Genomic DNA, 8,883 nt, shown 5'->3' on the forward strand with positions numbered 1-8,883 from the left:
GTAGTGACCACAGATGAGAGATTATGATCTAGAACTGTAGTGCTTGAAGTGCTCTACCGGCTTGTCTTTACGGCTCGTCGATTGGAGCTACGGTGAAGAAGTTATGGCAGTTTAAAGTTCAAGTCGATTGCAAATCCGTACCGTATTGGGCAACTGTAGTTGAGGTGTCAGAAATGAAATGAATGCATGGGCCTGAAGTGCTCACTTTGTGGAGCGCGTCGGTCTTTTTAGATCAGCAATCGGAGTTCCGGTCGCCAAGTTATTGGTTGTTAAAGATTCACCGGGGGCCGGTTCCGTGCCAGACCAATCGACTCGACCGGTGTGCCATCTGGGAATTTTGGCCTCCTCAACGGGGTTTGTATGCGCTCTATGCAGTTTGAGAAGTCTAAAGGAATTAACGGCTTGTCAGATTGAGTTCAGGATCATGAGATAATATGGCTTGAGGCCGCTGTCAGTTGCCGGCACAACTAAGCAGGATGAATTTTGGAATCCGGATGTTATTGTCAGTCAAGGGTTGCTTTGGCTAGTATGTCACTCTGAACAATGATTTGGCCGATTTGTATACCAACTATGGTGCCGTTACCAAAGCACGATGTTCTTGATGAGCATCCAGTTAAGAAAGTGCCTTTTAAAGAGCATTAATTTCGAGATATGCCCAAAGCTACGGCAAGGAGCTCTCGGCTATGTTCATCGAGTGCGAGGCGGAGCCTTGGTTGATACATATGTCAAATGTAATGCCCTTAAATGGTGCCCAAGCCAAAGTGTATGCCAAATGTGGTGCCCTACAAGGGCATTAAGTCGGCCGCCCGCCCAAAGGCTCACTTTGGCTCGCCCGAAGGCAATGTGGCCAAATACCCTTAAGGGTGTGTGAAAAAGAAAGGAGGAATGCCCATGGCGTAGCGAAGGAGTCGACGGGCAGCAGCGCAGGGACCTTCTTTTTGCTCGAGCGAGGCAGGGGAACCCGAGGATGCTCTCGGTGGTGAAACGAGAAGTTCTCAGCTGTCCAGGGCGCCACCATTCGGCACCATCCATGGCGAAATCCGCGCTGGTCATCCTTGTCGCCTGCCACGTCATTAAGACGGGTCCCGCTCCACATCAGTCACGGCGCCGTGACTGATGGGCGGCGGCAAAATTTTGGGGGAAGGGCTATTAAAAAGAAGGGAAAATTACCGAAATACCCCTCTAATTTGAGGAAATTCTCAAAATACCCCTCAAATTTCAAAAATTCCCAAAATACCCTTGTATCTATTTTGGTTGGAATGTTCAAGATTTTCTAATCTTCATTCGTTTTTGACAATTGAGATCCGTTTTTGAGTGCTCAACATGTAATTTGTCACCAGATACCATCGCAAAAAAGGCAATTATGTCTAAAAATAATGAAGCAATTCATCTCCAAAGCCTACGTAACCAACTCAAATTGTAGTTTTAGCATCTTGTACGATAGACAATCACTCTTCTTGTGAAGACCTACAAAAAAATTTATTTTTCGAGAAATTTAGTCTCACAACCAGGGGTATTTTGGGAATTTTAGAAAATTTGAAGGGCATTTTGGGAATTTATGACAAAATATCGGGGGCATTTTGGGAATTTTTGAAATTTGAGGGGTATTTTGGGAATTTCCTCAAATTAGAGGGGTATTTTGGTAATTTCCCCTAAAAAGAAGACAAGCCAACGAGGGCAGTTGTGGCATGAGGGGAATCAACAAGGGATGACGAGCATGAGCAGGAGATGAGGAAGGCGGGGAGGAGTCGGAGCAAGGAGCAAAGCTCCCTCTCTCTCGCTCTCATGCTCGGCGAGGTAAAGGAGGCAAACTTTCTCTCTTTCTCTCTCTCGGCTTAGCAAGGAGGAAACTCTCTCTCTCTCTCTCTCTCGTTTGGAGAACAAAGACGGCTCTCTCTCTCTCTCTCTCTCTCTCTCTCTCTCTCTCTCTCTCTCTCTCTCTCATGCTTGAGAGCAAGTCGAGGAGGAGAAGGAAGTAACCTCGGCTTGATGAAGGAGACCAAAGTCGGGAATACTCTACGAGAGTAGGGCATGCAAAGAAGTTGGAGGAAGCAGAGGCTCGCCATCTTGGCTCTTGTGCTCTCTCTCGCTCTCATGCTCGACAAGGTAAAGAAGGCAAAGTTCTCTCTTGGCAAAGGGATTCGAAAGAAAGGCGAGGAGTTTGAAGGAGAGTCGGAACAAGGGAAAGCTTGGCAAAGGAGAAGAAGGAGATTCACCGGATGAGCTAGGTTAAAGAAAGGAAAGATCTCTCGAGCTCAATAATAGAAAGCAATGCAAAAATATAAAGTTCAAAAACATCCGAAGCATGGAAATACAACATGGAGGAAAATTTTGATCATCGACAACATCGTAAACTTAATTAATCCTTTTTGTTAAATCACGGAGCCGTTAACGGCCCGGTGAACTGTAATGGGAGCATAAACTCCTTGAGTTGAATGAACCTAAGTGTCGATGCTGTTAACAACCCGATTTGGCTATTGCCAGCAAAATGTATTCAGAGCTTAAATTGATTAATTGAAGGTTACGGTGATTGACAGAGCCTTTTTTACATGTTGTTCTTGTTCTCTTGACGCCTCCCATAGCCAGAGGCCTGGCGCCTGCTCGGCTCATGTAGCGAACATATATCCCCCGACATCTTTGGTGAACCCGACGCGAAACGAGTCGGGGTGGGAGGTAAAGATGGAGAATTTAGAGCATATGATTGCAGAATTAAGTGCGAACGGGTTTGATGATAAGTCAACAGTTCCAGATTTTTCAAAGATGCTTCAATTGGTTCAAGGATCTCTGCTTGAAATAGAGACCGTGAAGAAGAAAAATTAGATGGATGAATCTTTGAATGCAGCTTTAGATGCAGTATACGACAAAAGACGACTCTTTGATGGATACGATCCAGAGGGCTACCTAGAGTTCTATGAGCTGGAGACCAAGGTAAGAGGGATACCAGAAGAATTGATGATCAAATCTTTTACCTGTAGTACAGGAAGGAAATAAATCATGGGGTCAAGACAATGAATTGGCTAAAGCTCATGAAGATGTGCAGGTGAATGAGTGCAGACGTATTCAGGTAGACAAGCATCAAGATTCAGTTACAGCTGATACTTTTGCCATTGAACCAGAATTAGAGCAAAATTTTTTTGGTGCAGATTCTACCATAGAGGTAATTGAAGATACTGGTACAGGTTTTGCCAAACAGTTGGTTAATGATACAGATATTATAGGTCAAAGTAGGGCTGCTGTTGAGAGCACCAAGACCATGGGTTTTGATATACCAGATTTATCGAATTTGGATGTACCAGATTTTGAGGACTTGGCTAAGCAAGAGTATGTGCTTGAAGATCTGCAAAATGTTGATTCAGAGGGGGTGCAGACTCCTTTGACAAGTTTTTATGAAGCACAGTTACAAAAGTGGAAAACTGATCTTGAACGTGATTATGATGATTCATAGGGGGTGCAGACTCCTTTGATACGCTTCTGTGACCTAGAGCTACGATCTGGCAGACTGATCATGAATTTGCTGATGATTTAGAAGGAGAGCAAATCTCTTGTCTATCGAGAATCTACGACACGTAGCTCACACTAAGGTTGAATGATCATGAACTTGATTATGCTGATTCAGAGGGGGTGCATAGTGAAGCGCAATCTCTTGTTGATTACTATGATTGGTTTCATTGTGCCGATGATACAGACAGCGTAGTAGATAAAATTTTCAATGTGCATGCTGAACTTTGTGCTGCAGAAGTGCAAAGATATTTGGATGAGGGTAAAAGACTTGAGCAGCAGTCTACAGCAGATGGCTTTAGTATGCATGTCACATGTGGAAATCTTAGTTCACAGCAGCCTGAGATGTGTAAGATGGAGGAACCTTCTCAAGTGTTGGACATAGACCTTACGATTTTATTGGACAAAGCTTTAGAAGGGTTCTCAAATACAGATGCTAAGGATACCAATCAATCCAGAATCATGCATGAGCCACTTTGTTCAGATTCAGCAGATGATGAACTTATGCAGCTGTTAGATGATGCACTATTTGATTTTGAGCCTCTACGAGATAGAGAATTGTTTTCAGATGCATCTTTTGAGACTAATGAAGAGGATTTTATCAGAGACTTGATGTATTCAGATATGCGTGATTGGGATTCCAATACTAGTGAGAGTGAAGGTGAACCGCCAATGCTTTAACCTGTGATTGATGATCGACAATTGGATGAGCCAGTTGCACAGAGGATATGGCACTATTTAGTGCTACCTGATGCTATATGGGATCTGATATTACCCTATGATGTAGGGGATTTTGAGATAGCTTTTGACCCAGGAGGTGATAGATATATGCATGGTCCTGGGCAATTGACTTATATGCCATATGATCCAGGCGGTTTGTATGAAGATTTGTGGGCTAATTTATGTTTATGCTGCAATGATTGGAAATTCTTGTATTTTCCCTATGATCATGGAGGATGGTCCAAATTTTTTCAAGGAATGCTCACAGTGGGGCAATTGATTGGTTTCCCGTTTGATCCCGGGGGCTAATAAGGTGCAAAGTTGCTGATTTGAAGAGTACCAGTTATCTGATGTTAGCAGGTTGCATGATACAAGATTTTGTTTTCTAGATTATGCCGAGTCATAAGAGTTTTTGGTTATGCATTCAATAAGATTACATGGCTGGCTTCCAGCTGACTTCTTTGGATAATTGATGAAGTATCTTCACATCTATTGAGTTGGTTCTGCTAGCAGAACTTGAAGTAAAGGACTTGAAGGCCATTTCGTGTGCAGACAGAGTAAGGCATACTTGAGCTTGACAGGGTTCCTTAAAGAGAGCTTAATGGTAAAGCCGTGTGCATCATTAACTGGAGCACTTGAGTCTGGCGGGGTTCACTAAACAAGTTATCCATGATTGAATGCTTTGAAGATACCGGAGATACAATTCAAAGATTTTTGATGGACAACTACCTAATGATTAAGCTAGGACATTGATGATAGGGTATAAACCTTATTTCATTTTTTGTAAGTTACTAGTTATGTGAGTCTGATGATGGTAAGGAGCTTAAGGGTACCTGTAGCAGATGCAGATTGAAGTGCTATTGGCACAGACCGGAGGCTGTGCAGGTTCAAAGGGGGTGGATGTCGTGCAGCTCCGCTGCCATGTAGAGAAAAAGAGCAGAGAAATGAAAGCTAAGCTTCTTTGAAGCCTACACATTAAGTGAGTAGTGATCAGGGCTTGATAACAAGCCAAGCCTAATGATTAATGTATGCTAGATGCGGCTTAAAAGGGCCAACAAATGCCTCAATGATGCCAAAAATGAGTATTCTTGTAGTGACCACAGATGAGAGATTATGATCTAGAATTGTTGTGCTTGAAGTGCTCTACCGGCCTGTCTTTATGGCTCGTCGATTGGAGCTACGGTGAAGAAGTTATGGCAGTTTAAAGTTTAAGTCGATTGCAGATCCGTACCGGATTGGGCAACTGTAGCTGAGGTGACAGAATTGAAATGAATGCACGGGCCTGAAGTGCTCACTTCGTGGAGTGCATCGGTCTTTTGAGATCAGTGATCGCCAAGATATTGGTCGATAAAAATTCACCGGGGGCCAGTTCCGTACCAGCCCAGTCGGCTCGATCAGTGTCTCAATGGGAAGTTTTGTCTATTGTCTAGGGTTTGGGATGCGAGAGTAGAAATAGCTTGAGGAGTCTCATGACTGGGATGTCAATTGATGCAATGCCTAGTCGCCAGTGGTCCTATTGGTAATAACAGGAAAGTAACTCTGATACTTTTTATCGGATGTGATGGGAAGGCCTTGCTTCAATGTAATCACCTATACTTGCAGCTTAAAGATATGTATGTCGAATGTGGTGCTCTTACAAGGCATAAGCCCGCCCAAAAGAAAAGGCAACAAGGCCGCCTGCCCAATATATTCAATGGCCGCCCAATAACTTATTAAGGGTGTGAATAAAAGAAATATAACAAAAAAGCATGGCGTGGAAGGGAGGTCGCAAGCAGCGCAGGTAGGAGAGATGCGCTCGTAGCGCATAGGGCAAAGCTCAGACGGGCTTGGTGAAGAAGCGTGAATTGCAAAGCTCGCCAAAGAGCTCTAGTTGAGACCAGTAGCGGCAAGTTTCAGCATGGCGGTTTTTGTCGCCTGCCATGTCACGAAGCCGGGTTTCCCGCACCACGCAGTCACGACGCCGTGACTGCGTGGTGGGGGAAAAATTGGAGAGGAGTTTTTTAGGTTTTTTTTTGGACAACGAGAGAGGAAAGGGGAGAAAACGAGCTGGAAGATGGGAGAGCTAGGTCAAGGGAACTCAAGGAGAGGCTCTTTTGCATGCGAGTAAGCAGGAAACGAGGAGAAGAGGCAAGCAAAAACAAAGGCATAACGAAGAGGTAATAGACGGCAAGGCATAAGGAGGGCATGAAGTCGAAGGGAAGAAAAGGGAAGGAAGCTCGGACAGGATCTTGCTCGATTTCTCTCATCCTCGGTAAGGAGCAAAAGCAATCTCTCTCTCGTTCTTGAGCTAAGGACGAGGCCGAAGGAGCTTGGACGAGGAAGCTTGTCGAAGCAAGCAAAGCAAAGATGAAAGAGCGTGAACTTTGGTCGAAGGAGCAAGAAGCCCGGAGGAACTTAATTAAGAGAGCTTGAGCAAAAAGCTTGCTAGGGCTTAAGCAAGCCGAGGCAAGAAGTCATTCCATAAGCAGATTCCGGCAAGATAAGGTACTCAAGAAGGCGAGAATCGAAGCAGATAAAGCGATATAAGAAAATTTTCGGCATCATCATCAGTCCGAAGTTGATTAAACATATTGTTAGGTCCGGTATCGTTAACGGCCCGGTTAATTTGTAAAGGGAGCATAAACTCCTATTTATCAGTTCATCCAAGTGTTGGTGCTGCTAACAGCCCGCCTTGGCTACCGATTACATTATACTCAGAGTTTGAATTGATTAATTGAAGACTACGGTGATTGCCAAAGCCATATGCATCTGTTTTTCTTGTTCTATCTCACACCTCCCACAGCCAGAGGCCCTGCGCCTGCCCGGCTCACGTAGCGAACACATATCCCCCGACAACGATGTATGGTCAAAAGTCAAGCTTTTCCGCATTCTTTTTGGCTTGAGGCATCATGGGTGCCACTTATGTACTAAACAAGTGTCCTACAAAATCTTTGCAGTCTATTACTCCATATAAAGCATGGCATGATAGAAAGCCTTCTATTGACCACATGCGTGTTTTTGGCTGTTTAACATATGCTTTGGTACCACAAACACAGCACTGAAAATTGGATGATAAGGCTGTCAAATGTATTTTTGTTGGTTATAGTGCTGAAAGCAAAGGTTACAGATTGTATCATGTGCAAAAAAAATGCATTCTCGTTTCACGCGAGTAGTGTTTGTGGAAGATTCTTTTCAGCCCTTGATGTCATGTACTAGTACAATAATGTAAGCTCACAGGACATTTATGGCACTTTGTTGCCTCTTTTCAGTGGTGGAAATACGAATGTAAGTTCCAATGAGGCAAATGTACAGCCTATGGGGTTTTTTAAAATGTTATAGATCAGTCTATTACTAATGCAGATGTACATGATGTACTTGATGAGGAAAGGGCTGAAAATTAGCAGGCTAGAGGTATGCCAAAATGGCTGGTTCACACTTTGCATGATAGTAAATTGGATGCACCATTGTCTAGTCATACTCATTGAGGCTCTTGCCATGCATCTTATGCATCAGATTGTTATGCTTTGGCTGTGTCTAGCTTACATGATGTTGAGGAGCCTCTGTCTTTTGATGAAGCACAGAATTCAGGAAATTGGATGGCTGCCATGCAATCAGAATATGGTGCACTTATAGAAAATGACACATGTACTTTATGTGATTTGCCTCCTGGCAAAAAGGCCATTGGTACAAAGTGGGTTTACAATTGAAACGCAGGCGAGATGGTGAGATCAATCGCCATAAGGCTCAACTTGTTGCAAAGGGTTATGCACAGCAAAAAGGCATAGATTATGAACAGACTTTTGCTCGCACTTGTCGTATGACTACTATGCATTTTCTATGTGCATTGGCAGCTCATTTTGGTTGGGATGTACATCAATCAGACATTGTTACTGCTTTCTTGAATGGTGATGTATTTGAGGAAGTTTATGTAACGCAGCCTCGCGGTTTTGTCATAAAGGGACAAGAGGACAAAGTGTGCAGATGTAAGAAGGATTTGTATGGGTTGAGGCAATCTTCTCGTGTTTGGTATGAGAAAGCTGACACTCCTTTGGTCAAATGAGGCTTTTGTAACATTCCAACAGAAATCACATCGTATGTAAAATGTAAGGGTGATCTACTTCTCATTGTGTTTCTTTATGTCAATGATTTGCTGATCACTGGACCAAATGAGAGACATATTGCTGAATTAAAGGCTGATTTGAATGCTACTTTCAAGATGAAAGATTTGAGGCTCTTGCATCATTACTTGGGTATACAGTTTAAGCAATGTGATGGTGGTATTTCCTTGTGTCAAAAAAGTTACATAGAGACATTGCTATGTAAGTTTGGACTTGAGGATTGCAAACCTATTGCCACTCCCATGGAAAGAGGTTTGAAGTTGAGTCTACATGATGCTGGCGATCCTGCTAATGTCACTCTTTATCAAACTGCTATTGGCTTCCTCATTTATGTATGCAACACGAGGCCAGATATTCAGTTTGCACTCTCACAGGTCAGCAGATTTATGCATAGCCTAGGGTCTAAGCATTTGCAGGCTTTCAAGAGGATTTTGCCTCTACCTTAGTGGCACTTTACATATTGGCTTGTTCTATCCCAAGGGGGGATCATTGCCACCAGACTTACATGCTTTTTTGGACTCAGATTGGGCTGGTTGTTTTGACATGCGAGTGTCCACAAGTGGTTTTT

Source organism: Adiantum capillus-veneris, chromosome 16, assembly GCF_014529385.1.
Source record: "Adiantum capillus-veneris isolate H3 chromosome 16, ASM1452938v2, whole genome shotgun sequence".
In the NCBI taxonomy this organism is placed as follows: domain Eukaryota; kingdom Viridiplantae; phylum Streptophyta; class Polypodiopsida; order Polypodiales; family Pteridaceae; genus Adiantum; species Adiantum capillus-veneris.